The 16,006-nt window shown below is 37.1% G+C and overlaps 1 protein-coding gene across 2 annotated transcripts in view; it reads right to left on the bottom strand.

Annotated features, from left to right (window-relative positions):
• SGMS1 (sphingomyelin synthase 1) overlaps nt 1–16,006 on the bottom strand; it is a 310,538-nt gene that overhangs the window by 148,258 nt on the left and 146,274 nt on the right. The window contains exons 5-6 of one of the 2 annotated variants that reach the window (XM_030809298.1): nt 7,995–8,037; nt 1,824–1,963 (exon numbers count right to left, since the gene is read on the bottom strand). The gene's annotated coding sequence lies outside the window, so the exon portion shown is untranslated. Of the gene's footprint in view, nt 1–1,823; nt 1,964–7,994; nt 8,046–16,006 lie in introns of those variants that run through there. The other variant, XM_030809299.1, reaches the window with a different exon arrangement.

Raw genomic sequence — 16,006 nt, 5'->3', positions numbered from 1 at the left:
ATTTAGCCCCTTATTGAAAAAAATCAGATACCATATATTCTTAAACTTACTTAAACTTAAAACCTATATCCTTCTATACCGGGCAACTTCCCGGCTATCTACATTGAAAGTGGTCACTGAGCCAAAACTAAGTACTTGAATAGATGTTCTATATTTTAAAGAATTCAGGTTCTAAAACAACTTTGTGAACTATGGAAGAATACTTCTGGCAAAATCTTATCATTCTTCTATGTCATCTTCAATAACTCTGTATTAGTAGGACCATATTAGAAATATAAAAGTCCACTCCTGTCTCCCATGCTAGACTCATAATCAACTCAGAAAACATAGAATCAGTGAAGACATCAGAGCCTATGTGAGAAAGAGGGCATATTTTAATAATGTCTCATACCAATAATATATTCTCAGTGATATTATAAAAATAATAAAAGTTGAAAATACTTAATTTTAATGGTTCAAATTAAGTGTTATAAACAAAATAAAATGCCACAAAATGGGGGGAAAGTAGCAAAAGCTGAAAAAAGTAGAGAAGTCTAAAATTCCACAAGAATAAGAATTTTTTTTTTTTAGACAGAGTTTCACTCTTGTTGCCCAGGCTGGAGTACAGTGGCACGATCTCAGCTCACTGCAACCTCCACCTCCCGGGTTCAAGCGACTCTCCTGCCTCAGCCTCCTGAGTAGCTGGGACTACAGGCACCCGCCACCATGCCTGGCTAATGTTTGTATTTTTAGTAGAGAGGGGGTTTCACCATGTTGGCTAGGCTGGTCTCAAACTCCTGACCTCAGGTGATCTGCCCGCCTTGGCCTCCCAAAGTGCTGGGATTACAGGCGTGAGCCACCACGCCCAGCTGAATAAGAATATTTTTAAAACTCTACTTCAAAAAAGGAATACAGCAGGGCATACTATTTCTATGGTATACAATTTAAGACAGACTCAGTGCTGAATCGCATTCCTGCCACTTACTCTCTGGGAATAGCAGGCCAGTTGTTTAACTACTTAGAACCTTATTTCCTCATCTGCAAAATGGTACTTGCTTAATGCTTTCATGATGGTGTGACAAAGACACATAAAATACTCAGCACAAGGTACATTTGTAGTGTTCTTCATTGGTAGATGGAAAAAAAAAAAAAAGACTACAAAAATCCTAAAGGATCAAGGTGACATATGACAATAACATAGGCTGTGCCTTACAAAGACAGCCAGTGCATCCAAAGCCAGACATCCACCAAAGGTCACAGGATATGAAATAATGGGTGTCCCTGCTCTTGATGATACATTGTTGAGGAGATAAAAATTAAAGGCTAAAAAAACAAGAAAATGAGGTAAACATTTAATGGGGGGTCAAAGAGACAAGCAGGTCAAAGTAAATGACTAAGAGGGAACTGGTCAATCTGATACAACCACATCCAATCAGAAATGGCCTTGATGATGTTCAGGGAAAAGTAAAGCCAGTAACAACTGGTTTATGAGACACATTTGCTGAGCTTTGACATTGACTGTTCTACTTCCAGGAAAGAAGGCAATGAGGTCTTTAGCTAGAAATTTGCTATCACTTTCATGTGACAAGAGTCTAATGTCCTTGAGGCATTGGGAAGGACACTCAAGGGTCTGAAACAGAGTTCATCAAAGAGTGACAAGTGATATCCCACCACACAGTCAACGTTACAGAAAGACAGACACCAGGTATTTCAGGCCTGAGAGTTCTGTCCTATGAACACTGGGATTCAAGAGAAGAGCTCATTCCCAGAGAATGATTCCACTTGGCTGAGTAGAGCAGACTGGGCCACATCAGGTTCAATCCAAGTTCTCTGTTAATACATACCTGCAACAGCTACTGTTTTGCATTTATCAAGATTCCTTTAAAAGTATTCTCAGGTACGCTTGCTGAGGCAGGGTCTCGTCTTCTATTTCATGTTTCCCAACCAGACACTTTTGGGCATCCCGAAGAACTCAATGGTGTGCCTGGAACAGAGAAGCAGTTTCAGCTTAGCCACTTCAAAACGGAATCACAAAATTCTAAAGCTGAGAGAGATTGTGTAAATTCAGTCCAGTGCACTATAAATAAAAGGATTAAAGTACTTATAAACTTGGAAACAAATAATTCATAATGAACCTTCCCTACCTCCTCCCATTTTTCTTTCTTTTCTAGCTTTTTAATTGTTGTACTTTTTACAGTAGTATAACATATACATATAACATAAAGCTTACTCCATCTTTTCTAATTAAAAATTAAGTCTTAGGCCTATAACTATAAAAGGTGTTTCTCCTTTTATATATTTATCCATTATTTTTAGTTGCCAACAAATAATTGATTATCATAAATTAAGTATAAGTTTGAAGTTTCAGCTTCAAACTGAAAACAAAGGTAACTACTGAGTTATCATCTTTACAAGTTGATTTATAAAAATGTCATGATATCTCTGGGGCCAAAACATTACCCTCATAAGTAACAGCTTTTATAGTTACATATGTGTAAATGGTACACATTTCCTGGTAGCATAATCAGGAAGCTAGAGATAATGTCTTGTATTAAAGAACAAAGAGGGCTATTCATTTAGTGCCTCATTCGTAGTAATTTGTACTTATATGTGAAAGAATATGGAATCTAATGGTAGTCAGAAAGGTAGTATATTTTAGCTCAATCGTATTTAATTTAATCAGTAACATTTTCTTTTTTTTCCTGTGATAATCTATAAGAAGTAGGCTCTCAACCCTTTTCAGGATCATATAAGCCCTACAGTATTGAGTATCTGATGAAAACTAAGCCTGTTCCATCCCTCCCCACTTAAATTTCAGGATAATTGTTAACTCCTTAAAGCTATCCCTGTACCCCAGGATAAAAATCATAGGTGCTCTCCAGCTGTCAAGCTGGAGAGCTGATACCTTGAGCCAACTAACAGGCTTAATTCTATAAAGAAACAATTCTTATAGAACAAAACAATACACTACTCTCAATAGTCCTAAGGACTTACTTAAGACCAGGCATCCCTCCGCACCCTCCCACCTTTTAATCATTCTTTATTCTATCTATAAGAAATGGTGCTACATCTGTAAATAATCAAACATAGGCACAAAGAAAGCAGTTATCAACTGAAACAGCAATAAAATAAAACAAACAAAAACTAGGACTCTTTTGCCATTACATTAGCTTAAAAGTATTCAATTAAAGTTTCAGGCCGGGCATGGTGGCTCATGCCTATAATTCCAGCACTAGCCTAGGCAACAAAACGAGACCTCATATCTACAAAAAGAAAAAAAAATAACCAGGCACAGTGGTGTGTGCCTGTATTCTCAGCTACTTGGGAGGATGAGGCAGGAGAATCACTTGATCCCAGGAGGTTGAGGCTGCAGTGAGCTGATTGTGCCACTGCACTCCAGCCTGGGTGACAGAGTGAGACCCTGTCTCAAAAAGAAAATTAATAAAGCTTTGAAGTAAAATATATTTACATAAAAGGGCACCATCTCCTAATACCAACATATGGTTTATAAACCCAAAGATAAAGTCAAAAGCTTAAAAAAGATTATACCTCAGGAAAGAGAGTATCATCTTAAATTCAAAACCTTACCAGGTCTCATATTACAGACAATAATCTCAGTCTATTTTGAATAATGAAATAATGTAACAAGTACACTTAATGCTAGCTTTCGATGCTTATGGGTCACTTGACAGAAGGTTAACAAAAAGGAAGCAAAGAAATAGAAACAATTATTTCTAGAGGTTGGATGTCACAATAGGAAATATGAGATACCATTTTATAAAGTCCTTTTAAATATTAAAGAGCAATATAGATTTGGGGGTTATAGACGGCCAATGGAATAGGCCTGTTTATCTCTGCTTCCTTCTAAATGCCCATCAAAATGTTAGTAAAAATGAAAAAAGATATAAATCCATAAGGACAAAAGGAATAGGAAACTATATTAGAGCAAACAATAGGCATCACTGATGTCTGGAAAGCAGAGATGACTGTGGAGTCGAGCAGAGCCGGTGGGAACCTCCCTGCCTGTGAAGCAAAAAGCCAGCTGACTGTGACAGAAACGCTTAGGAAATGATGGAGCTTCTGGTTCCTCAGAAGGAGAGCGGGGAAGACTGAAAAGATGGGGGTGGTGAAGTGTGTATTAAAAAAAAAGACACTTACCCCACACCATAAATTAAAGTCAACTGAAGATGGACTAAACACCTAAAATTAGGACCTGAAACTATAAAATTCCTAGCAAAAAGAAAAAAAATACATAGAGGAAATGCTTCATGACATTGGAGTTGGCAATGATTTTTTGGATATGACATCAAAAACAAACACAAAATAAGCAAATGGGACTACATCAAACTTAAAAACTAAAGGAAGTAATCAACCAAGTGAAAGGGCAACCCACAGAAAATATTTGTAAACCATATATCTGACAAAGTGTTAATATCCAGAATATATAAAGAATGCCCACAGTTCAACAACAAAAAGCTAAATAATAATTAAAAATTGGCAAAGGACTTGAAAGGACATTTCTCCAAAGAAGATATACAAATGGTCAATAAGTACATGAAAAGATGCTTAACATCCCCAATCATCAGGAAAATGCAAATCAAAACCACAATGAGATATCATCTCATACCCATTAGAATGACCACTATCAAAAACAAAAATAGAAAATAGCAAGTGTTGGCAAAGATGTGGAGAAGTTGATCGGAATATTGGTACACTGTTGGTGGGAATGTCAAATGGTACATCCACTATAGAATAAAGTCTGGCAGTTCCTCAAAACATTAAGAATAGAACTACTATATGATCCAGTAGGCTCACTTCTGGTATGCATCTGAAAGAATTGAAAGCAGGGTCTTGAAAAGATATTTGCAGACCCCTGTTCACTTAAGCACTACTCACAATAGTTAAGAGGTGGACGCAACCTACACATCCAATGGCAGATGAATAAAGAAAACATGGTATATACATACAATGGAATATTATTCAACCTCAAAAAGAAGGAAATCTTATATGCTGCAACATGGATGAACCCTGAGGACATTATGCAAAGTAAAACAAGCCAGTCACAAAAAGACAAATATTACATGATTCCACCTATATGAGGTATTTAAAGTAGCCAAATTTACAGAAACAGAAGGTGGCTCGTAGCTGCCAGAGGCTGGGCAGGCGGGATAAAGGGGTGTTGCTGTTCAATGGGTATAGAGTTTCAGTGTTGCAACATAAAATGTTCTAGAGAGCTTTTGCACAACAATGTGTACATAGTTAACACTACTATACACTTAAAATGATTATATTTTATATTATGTGTTTTTTACCACAATAAAAACAAATGAGAGATTATCCTGGATTATCTGAATGGGCCTAATGCAATTACCAGGGTCCTTAAAAGTGGAAGTGGTAGACAGAAAAGGAAGTCAGAGTAATGCAGTGTGAGACCATTTGACCACTGCTGACTTTAAAGATGGAAAAGGGCCAGGAGCCAAGAAATGCAGCCAGCGGCTAGAAGCTAAAAAATAAAAACAAGGAAAAGGACTCTCCCCTAGAGCCTCTGGAAAAGAGTGCAGCCTGTGGACACCTGTTTTGTTTTGCTACAGGGTCTCTCTGTCGCCCAGGCTGGAGTGCAGTGGCACGATCCCTGCTCACTGCAACCTCTGCCTCCAGGGTTCAAACGATTCTCATGCCTCAGCCTCCTGAGTAGCTGGGACTACAGGCATCCACCACCACATCTGGCTAATTTTTGTATTTTTTGGTAGACAGGGTTTCGTCATGTTGGCCAGGCTGGTCTTGAACTCCTGACTTCAAGTGATTCGCCCGCCTTGGCCTCCCAAAGTGCTGGGTTTACAGGCATGAGCCACTGCGCCTGGCCCATTGATTTTAGCCCAGTGAGACCTGCATCAGTCTTCTGACCCACAAAACTGTAAGATGATAAATTTGTGTGGAACAAAGAAGGGGAGGAGGGAGGGAAGAAGGGAGAGAGAGAGAGAGTTAGAACCCCAGATCCTCTCCCTCACCTGGTAGAGCCAAACAAACCATCCCTACTCCTATAAGAAGGGGCAGTTTACCCTCTGGAGAAAATGATACAGCAAGACTTCAAACCTAGACTCCAGATAAGGCTGAAACGAAAGCATCGGATCTAGGCATTCTCAGGCTTGGATGGTGAGATCTCTGGTTCCCTTCCTCCTCACTCCTCTGTGGTGCCCCTAAATCCTCATAGGTAGGCTTACACTCCACAAAAAAAGTAAACAAAGAATTCCATTTTGGAGAAACTGAAAGGTCCAAGGAAAAAAATCTGCAGCTTTTGATGCATGATAATTACCCACTGAAATGGCCAGTAAGGTCTCTGCCCAAAGACCTTAGAGTGAAGCCAACCAGGTAACAAATTTGCAGTCCATTTTGTATTGTCTCACTCTTAAGTATGAACAGACAACTAAATCCCCAGCACTCATTTGGGAAGAGCCTTTAACATTAAAATCAGGGATCAAAACAAGAAGATAAAGGGAACACACAGGAAAATGTGTGAAGAACAGCAAAAAACAGCAAAATAATTCATATTCTCAAAAAAATGAGAAAATATTGCATCTATCAAACAAAAACAGGATCCTAATTTTAAAAACAAAGTATCCATAGACCCTCAAAAATTAAATTCAAAATTACAAACCTGATAGCAGAAATTAAAAATTCAATTGATACTAAGAAAACCTCTCAGAAAGTTGAAGAAAAACACAGAAAGATGAAAAATAGCTAAGACTAAGACTTTAGAAAATTAGAGATCAAACTAGTAGGTGCAAATACCCAACTAACAGACTAAAAGAAAAGAGAGAATGGGGGGGAAATTATCAAAGAAATAGTACAAGAAATTTACAAATTGAGAGACATCAGTTTCCAAGCTGAGAGGACAAAAACAACAAAAAGTGTCCCAATATGAAACTGCAGAATTCTGGGGATAAAGAAAAGCATGAAACATTTTCCAGAGACAAAAAAAAAAGTTCACAAACAACCAACTTATAGGCAGAATGGCTTGAGACATCTCAACTTATATCACAGAGCTCAGCCACAAAAAAAATAGTCATAATAAAGTAGACATTAATACTTATCTAAATATAGACTGTAACAATGACTGCATCAAGAAAATAAAACAACAGGAAAAGCAGGTAGGTAGTAAGGGTAAAGGGTGGTCTATGAGAGAGAACTCCTCAGCAGGAAATCAATGTATAAGTGTAAGATTTTAAAAGGAATCAATAAATGGCACTTACAGCATATGATGTGTTATTTAGAAATAGGTAGACAAATACTGGAAAATAAAACTAAAAGGATTGAAAAGGGCTACCTTTAGGCAAAGGGGCAATAAGAGTATAAAAAGAACAAAGAATGGCTATTAGAGTACTATTTGAATTCTTAAACAACATACATGCAATTACCTCTAAACAAATAAAATAAATAAATGAAAGGAAAAAAGGAAGGAAGGAAGGGAGGGAGGAAGGGAGAAAGACTGAAGAAAGCAGTTCTACAAATTGTTACACAGTAGAGATCTTCAATGTTCATCTACACAGAAAGAATGAAAACAGCAACTGTCTAACATTATGCAAATGATTACTTGTGGCTTGGGATAAAATTTCCAAATATAGGCCATACATAGACTCCAAAAGTGCTGTACTGCAAACACCTAAAATGATAACAGGCTGTGGAAAATAATACTGAATGCTTCAAAAATGTGACTCAAATAATGAAGACACTGATGTCAGATATGTATGTCAAGAGTTGGAAGAAAACTATTCTGGGGAAGGAAAAAAGCATTAGTTATAATATTCCATTTTGCATAAATACATACTTGTTCAAAACATGTACATAACTAAATTAATTAAATGGTAATATGTATTTGACTATTTCATCTATATCCCCAAAATATTCCTTACATATTCCAATTGCCCACAAAAATTGTTTGTTTAGATCCTCTCATTGGGAGAACACAGAAAATATAAATTAAGCATAAAAGGTAAATAATTAAAAAATCTGTTTACCTGAATCATGCTGTTATTTTTCTTCATCAGTCTTCTTTCCAATCTAGAAGAAAGTAATAAGTAAATTAAAGTGCATTCTTTGTGCAATGAGCTGCTTATGAGAAAAAAAACTAAAATCCAAGTTAACTATTATTCACTTCTTGTTATGTATCCATAGGAAAAAAAAAAAACATTATTTCACCAATTCCCAACTAATTTCTGGCTGTCATGGTATTCAGAGTAAGCTTCTATTAGACAACGCCAAGCAGAAACAAGCACGCAAATCCAATGCCAATAAAAAAATTGCACACCAAATGCATCTGACGGTATAACATGAGTTTTAATACCATGTACCTTTATAAATTATCTCCTCTCAATTTAGGTAAATAACTGCTAACTGACTATATAAAAAAGATAAAGAAGCAAGAAAGCGTATTTTTCAAACCATAATAATTACCACCCTGGGGTAAATTTTCATTTTTACCAAAATGCAATCAATAGCAAGTTAAGTGGAACAACCACAGACCACATACATAAGTGTATGATCAAACAGCTTATAAATAACTCTAACCCACATCACCCTAAAGGCTTAAAAATGCTTCCGTGTTTTATCTCATGAAAGACTTTCTCAGCTAAAAATGAAATATGACCCTTTGTAAGTAAAATATACGCATGAATTAGGGTACATGCAGAAAGGGGAAAAAGTAATTTTTTAAAAAATTAGTAAGCCCAGAAATCTTGGGTGGCTTAATAAATTTTCTTAAAGTGAACAACACTCTCCCAAAAAGTCAACACTGCCCTGCCTTCAAATAGCACACATTCGTTTTCCCTGTTGGGCTAAGTATAATTATTTAGGGATCTGTCTGGGAGTCTAAGAATCCCTATATCTGGACAAAAATAAAATGCTTTAAGGAAAGGGGAGCAAGTAGTGGCTGACTGCAAAGTGTTATTATTTCAGAAAGATGTTAACGTGTCTGAGGAAAAAGTTTTGGCTGGTTAGTTGATTGTATGAGGCCAACCTGCAAGTTCTCCAGAGACCAAAGGACAGAGAAGCAGTTTATGATAGAAACAGAAGAGGAAGGGCCTTCCTGTTGTCCAGGAGGAATGGACTTCTGGGAATAAGATGGGAGAAGGCAGGAGCAGAGGGGAGAGAAGGGAGTGGGGAGGGAGGGTGGCCTCCTTTCCATAGGTACAGAAATACCTATAAAGATAGTAACCAAGCTAGTCTGTGCTAGAAGCTAGATGAAATTACTAACGCATGATTTGCTTAAATCTTCCAATTCCTATGAAGCCTGTTTTGCTATCCCCAGTTGACAGACACCAATACTGAGTCTCAAATCACCAATATGGTGTCCGATGTAAACAGTTAGTGGGTGAAATAAAGCTATTCCTCTTTACAGCTTGAATGCAGGGCTAGATTCGCCATCAACAAAAAGAGAGAGATTCATGAAAATGAAGCCTTATAATTAGATACATAATATGCTGTTTTGTCCCTGCCCATAAATCATTTAAAGGAAAAGAATCAAGTTATTCAGGACCCGAGAAGTCTTCTGAATTACCAGAAAGTGAAATAGTTTTGTTACTTGTAAAGTAAGTTCACGTTATTTTTTTGTATATCAAAGAAGTTTCAAAAGAAACTAAATTTCATAAGGGATAATTTCCTGACACGTTAACTGGTTTTATGGCACTTTTTTTATGTGCTTTCCCACTGTAACGGGAGAAATCAGAAGAACACAGTGTCCCTCAGAGATAGCCACAGATGCAAAGAGGCAAATTACCACCAGATAATTATTGAAGAACCCATGATAGTGTCACCTTCAAATGGCATGCCACACCTGCATGAATATTTAATTTCTATCACAAGTACTTTCAAAAAGCAGGGGCCAAAATAGGAACACAGTTGAAAAAGGGAACTTTCCATTCTGCCATTTGACAGGAAGAAAATAAAATATCTACCTTTTAAGGTAATATGTAATATATCAAAGACATGTAGCTAAAAAGACCTTCCTACATCCTCACTGGTGAACACAAAGTAATATCTCAATGACAATAAATGATCATCAGACATCATGATATGCCTTTACACTTAACCCCACAAGAACCCTATGTGTGTGTGTTGGGCGAGGGGTGGAGGGCGAAGGGCTTAGAATCCCCAACTTAACCAGATGAAGACATTAGGCTCATAACAGAGGTTATGTTGTAACTTGTCCAAGGTTGCAAATTTGTCCAAGGTCAAACTTTCAGGAAATGGGAAAGGGTTCCAAATTACATGTCGGATACCTTTAGGCTATTGTGTTGACCATAACAGCTCTGCCTTAATGATGAACATACTTGAATTTGTTTTTCAATAAAAATCATCTAGTGATCCATTCATTATTTTCCAGTTTCAAATTGCTTTTGCTATCTTCCCAAGTAAGGGATTTTGACACTCCTTCCTCCTGTGAGATGGAGTAAGTACTCTGTCAGTGAGTGGCTTGAAAAGGTCTAGAGGGACTCTTTTCAGGATAGCTGCTAAAGCCTCTGAGAGCACCCTGGTGATCTTCCTTGTATGAGATCTAGCACATGGAATGCATAGTAAAAGCTGCAGGCTTGATTTTTCAGTGGACATATGCCATGAAGATACAATGCAAAAAGTTCTTTCTGGGACTCTATGAGCAAGCAAATTAACAATGCATGCCATACACAGTAAATCATCTAAGGAAAAAAATTACCCAAATTATACTTAAAAGGCTGTGGCTCTAAACTTTCAATTTAGGATGGAGCGAAGTATGGCATGAGTCTTAGTAGACTTTAACTTAATGACATTCAGAATACTGGTGGTGGGGGGAGTGTGGTACAGAATAAGGTACTCTTCCCCTATTCAATAATTCTGGTATAGCAATACTCAAACTCCTATGTGTTTACTAGTGGTGACTTCCTCTCAAAGAAAACACACTGGAGTAAGAGAAGGTTCAAAGGGTAAAAAGGTATGGGCACAAGAATCAAGGTTGTGGAAAGAAAAGATTAAAGTTCACAAAATTCTGCAAGGCATTGGCAAGCCCCCACTTTACAAGTTTACATTTGTAGGGCCAACCCTTTTAAAACTTATTACTTCCTCTTAGACTGTGGGGGGCAGTGGTTTCATTCTGGGGCCAATCTGATTGATCAACAGGCAACGGTTTCCTAGAAGCAACACTGGAAGACAGTGCCCAAATCAACTGCCATTGTCCGCTATGGACGTACGATGTGGCAATTGCAGCAGGCATGCTTTGTTTTTGGCAGCCCTGTCCCATACCCTATTATTAGAGTTCAGTTGTCAATTCTCAGGGGAAAGATGGTGTGTAATAAGAAATAAACAATACAGAGAGACCAGGAAGAGCACTCCATTAAAACTGCATTTTATTAGAATAGTAAAAAGTACTGAAAACTTTCTCATTCTTACTTGTAAACAGCATGTTTTGCAAATTAGAGCCTGGCTTAAGAGAACACAAAATCTAAAGTAGAAAGTTTGTGTTTTCTTCCTTTATACAATGTTAGTGTTTTCTTCCTTTAATATCTAACTTTCAATAAACAGAGTTTAACTGAACCTTTTCTTCCTTTCTTCTGCATGGAGGAGAACCTTTACTATCTCTCACGCAGGATCCTGCTGCTGTCAAAAAGCCCCAGGCATGCTCTCTAGCTTTGGTGACTGAAGGTTGCAAGTCTCTTGCTGCAGTCACCCTCAAAGCTTCTTCCTGCCAGCAGCTGGTATCACTGGTATCAGCTCTCTTCACAAGGGAGGACTTTCCACTACACTTAAGGAAAGACTTAATCTTCCCTTCACTACACTACATTCTTACCTTTTCTAGATTAAAAGAGTAATGCAAAGGGTAAAGCCCTTCCTCAAATTTTGCCTCAATTTACAGCCAAGCATGATTGTCTTGGGTAAGTTACAGAGCTCCTCTCTCAAAACTGCTGGCTGAGATGTAAGAGAAAACAAAAAATAAAAAAGACCATCCATTAACTAACCTGGGAGTTCAGCAACTTCCAAACTGGCCTCTCAAACCGGTTTCCCTTTTCCTGTAAAATGCATCTGAATAGAGGAGTTTAGAATAACAGGTTCACCTAGGAGGAAAGAACAGACTTACACATTGCACTCTACTAAAAATGTGGCAGCCGAATCAGGGATTTAATGAGGCATAAAAATTCCCAAGAAATATACCACATGCCCTTAAGGAAGCAGTTACTAAAAAAGATGATAAAGAGTGAAAGCAACTATGCTCCAGGAAATGGTGAGATAGGTTCATGGGAACAAACAAAACTGGTAAAAGACTGGAAACTAAACCAGTTTTAAGCATGACCTCAAAGCAAGCAACATCTCCTCTCACCTCCCCAGAAAGGGTGACCAAGTGCCTTTGCTTAATGCTGCAGAAAAGAAGAGGTACTTTATCCCTTCATTTGGCAAACATTTATTGAGCATGAAGGTGAGATTATACAGAGATGAAAGAGCAGCTTCCCTGAAGGAGCTCAGTTTAGCAAGGAGAAAAAAACCACGTAAATCAGTATTTACATTTCTATGTGGTACCAGGAGTCATAACACTGAGCTAAAGCACAACATCAACCAACACAACCACTTCCCTGGTAGGGGCCAGACACAATTCTGATATTTTTAGGTAACTCATTTGAATATCTGAAACAAGCCTATGAGACTGGCAAACACTTTTCCTGGTTTACTGGTGGAATTAGTGTGTATGAGATATAAAAAAGGATCTTTCAAACACAAAGAATTTATGCAAATTAAATCTTCAAATTATGCCTCCCTCCCCAAATACAAATCTCAATCCCTATTTTAGCCTTTGCAGGTTGCCCAGCAGTATCTGAGGTTCCTAGAACTCTCACTGAGAAATTCACAAATTGAAGAAATAATTTCCTAACATCACAGGACTTGTTATCAAGAGCCATGTCAGTAATGCCCTGCCTCCAGTAGAGCATTACTAAAAACAAACAAAATGAGAGCAGTTTTGTTTGTTTTTAAATCCTTACCCACAAATGTACCAAAATAATCTTCTACATTATTTAATCCTAGCTTCTTCGAGGGCAAGAGTCACATCATGTCTGTGGCTTAATGAGTTCTCAGTACATAAGACAGACATTGGTTAGCACCCAGTAAAATCATATGATATTTGTGTTACCAATTAAATCAATCTTCTCAGTTATTGTCAAGACCACCTTTACTTTCTATATTTATTCATTATTTTCTAATTTTCTTTTTATTTGACAGATAATTGTATATACTTATGGAGTATAATGTGACGTATTTTGATATATGTTTACAATGTGGAAAGATTAAATCAGGCTAACACATCTATCACCTCACATACTTATTTTTTATAGTGAAAACATGTAAAACCTATTCTTACAGCAATTTTAAAATCTATGATGCATTATTTATTAATATTATAGTCATCATTCCTTACAGTAGATTTCTTGAACTTATTCCTCCAATTTATCTCTCCATCCCCTCTCCCCTTTAACCATCCCAGCCTCGGGTAACCACCATTCTACTCTCTACTTCTATGAGTTTGACTTTTCAAGAATCTACATATATGTGAGATCACGTAGTAACATAATGTCCTCCAGGTTCATCCATGTTGTTGCAAATGACAGAATTATCTCTATCCTGCCCCTACTTTTTAAAGGGTGAATAGTATTCCATAGTGTGTATATGCCACATTTTCTTTATCCATTCATCTGATAATGGGCTCCTAGGTTGTTTCCATATCTGAGCTATTGGGAATAAGGACACAATAAACATGGGAGTGCACATATCTCTTCTGCATTCAGATCAAATTTCTTTGGATATATTCTTAGAAGTGAGATTACTGAATCATATGGTTATTCTGTTTTCAGTTTTCTGACAAATCTCCATACTGGTTTCCATGATGATTGTACTGATTTTCATTCCCACCAAAAGTGCACAGGGGTTCCCTTTTCTCCACACTAGTCATTATTTTCAAGACTAGATTACTACGCACCCTCAGAAGAGTTATTCATCGCTAGGTATTTGCTCCTGCAGTTCCGTGTAATGCCCTTCCTCTATCCTGCTCCCCACACTGTTAATCCATTCCCATCACCTGGCTTAGAAAGAACAATGGAAATACAATCCAGTAAAATCTGAATTAGGAATTAGGTAATTACCACCACACTATATTGGAACATAATACAATTTCCATTAAAACTATCTTCACACAGTCTTATTCCACTACCAACATGTTTAACTAAAGTAGTACTAACATGTTTAGTTTAACTAACTAAAACTGTTAATGCTTTAAAAAAAAATAGTTCTCTACACTACGTTTAATCTACTGTAGCCCAAGCAGCCTCTGTCTGGAACAGTAACACTCTCTCCTTAACTAGTCAGAAAGTCCCACAAGCATGGGTTATGTCATATCCCAAATATACAGTACATAATCCAGCAATTTAATAAATATTTTTAAAATTAAATGCCTTGCCTTTTGAACCTGGATTCTTTTTAGATATGGAGAATAAATATCTATTGAAAATTAAAGGAATTCATAGAACAATGAGACTTTCTTAATTTCCTTTTAAAATACTTTGAAGGAACATTATGGCTTCAAAAGAAAAGTCAACATGAATTGTCAAAACCAAGCTATCATAATAAACTTTCCAAGTCTCAAAACCTGTCTTCTGTGTTTCTAAAAGAAGCAAAATTTAGCAAGCAAATAAGAATAAAATGGATTAATAAAAATCTTCGAGTTTACTCCAATATAGAAAAAGACTAAAATATAAAATCCAATTACAATGCAGATAACAGGAAATGTTTTTAACCAAGAATAAACTAATTTATTCAAACCAGGTTTGTAGTAGACATATTTCAGGGAATCTGTTCACCCACTCCCATTTCTGGGGGACTCTGCCATATTCTCAGGCCCAGGTGTCTTTCAATTGCCATCTTCTATTACCTGACACAACTCCACAAGAACACAGCCATAGCTGATCAGACCCGAAAGAACACCTGACCCAAACAGAGCCATTCAGAAGCTGGCCAGAAGCCTATGGCTTGGGTTTGATTACTTGCTAAAATGATGAACTCAGCCAATCAGTTTTGCTGCTGCAGGAACTAGAATCAAGAAACCCTAAAGGAACTTGCCAGTTAGATGTTATGGTGAAAGGTCAAGAGGAACACTTAAGCTCAGGACAATCATCATGGGCCAAATCTGCCACAGAAAGCAAGTACTGGACTAAAGCCAGTTCCCAACCTGAAGTCTCAGGAGATCTATATCTTGAACCCTTTTCTTGAGTGAGAGTGACCTGGTTTTCACAACCAAAAGACAGAGCTTATGATAGCAACCTAAGTTAAAATCTTATGTCAAGACCTACCATTGACATATTTAGTAAGGATAAAACCACCTTCTTTTAGATAATTAGAGGAAACAGCTTATATCACTTAGAAAGAAATCTGAAGTCAGGTTTTTTTTTGTTTGTTTTGTTTTTAAAGGAGTTTTATTATTTTCAACTTGTCTCCTCTGGAATTCTGGTTCTTCACCTACAAAGTGAGGTCTGTTTATTAGACCTTCTCTAAGTTCTCTTGCATGGTTTATAATCTCAGTACAGGCACCCTGAGACAAAGGAAACCTCTCTGTGGGCAGTGTTTGGACAGTGGTGGAAAACATTCTCCACTACCTTGGCTGTCACATGATGAATTCTCATTCTATTAAATTCATAATTAAAACAAACAAATTTTTCTATAAAAATTCTTAAGATGAGTCACTTGATAGGCTGTCTCATTTTAGGCATAGGTACACAGAATATTAGAATTTTTCATACTGTTGATTGTTCTATTTTTCATTTAAAATATTTAGTTATACTCAATGCCCTGCCTCTCCCTTAGTTAAAAACAAAACAAAACAAAACAAAAAAACTAAGAAGCAGAGAGAATGCTATCCATTTAGTCATTAGAGGAAGTACTTAGATCACAAATGATGCTACAACCTTACATTTTCAATACTGCACTTTGGGGAGCAGGGGGCATGATAACAAAATAAGATATTGGA

This window comes from Nomascus leucogenys, chromosome 3, assembly GCF_006542625.1.
Source record: "Nomascus leucogenys isolate Asia chromosome 3, Asia_NLE_v1, whole genome shotgun sequence".
Taxonomy (NCBI): domain Eukaryota; kingdom Metazoa; phylum Chordata; class Mammalia; order Primates; family Hylobatidae; genus Nomascus; species Nomascus leucogenys.
The sequence above is the reverse complement of the archived record's forward strand: the minus strand, read 5'-3'. Positions and strand labels throughout refer to the sequence as shown.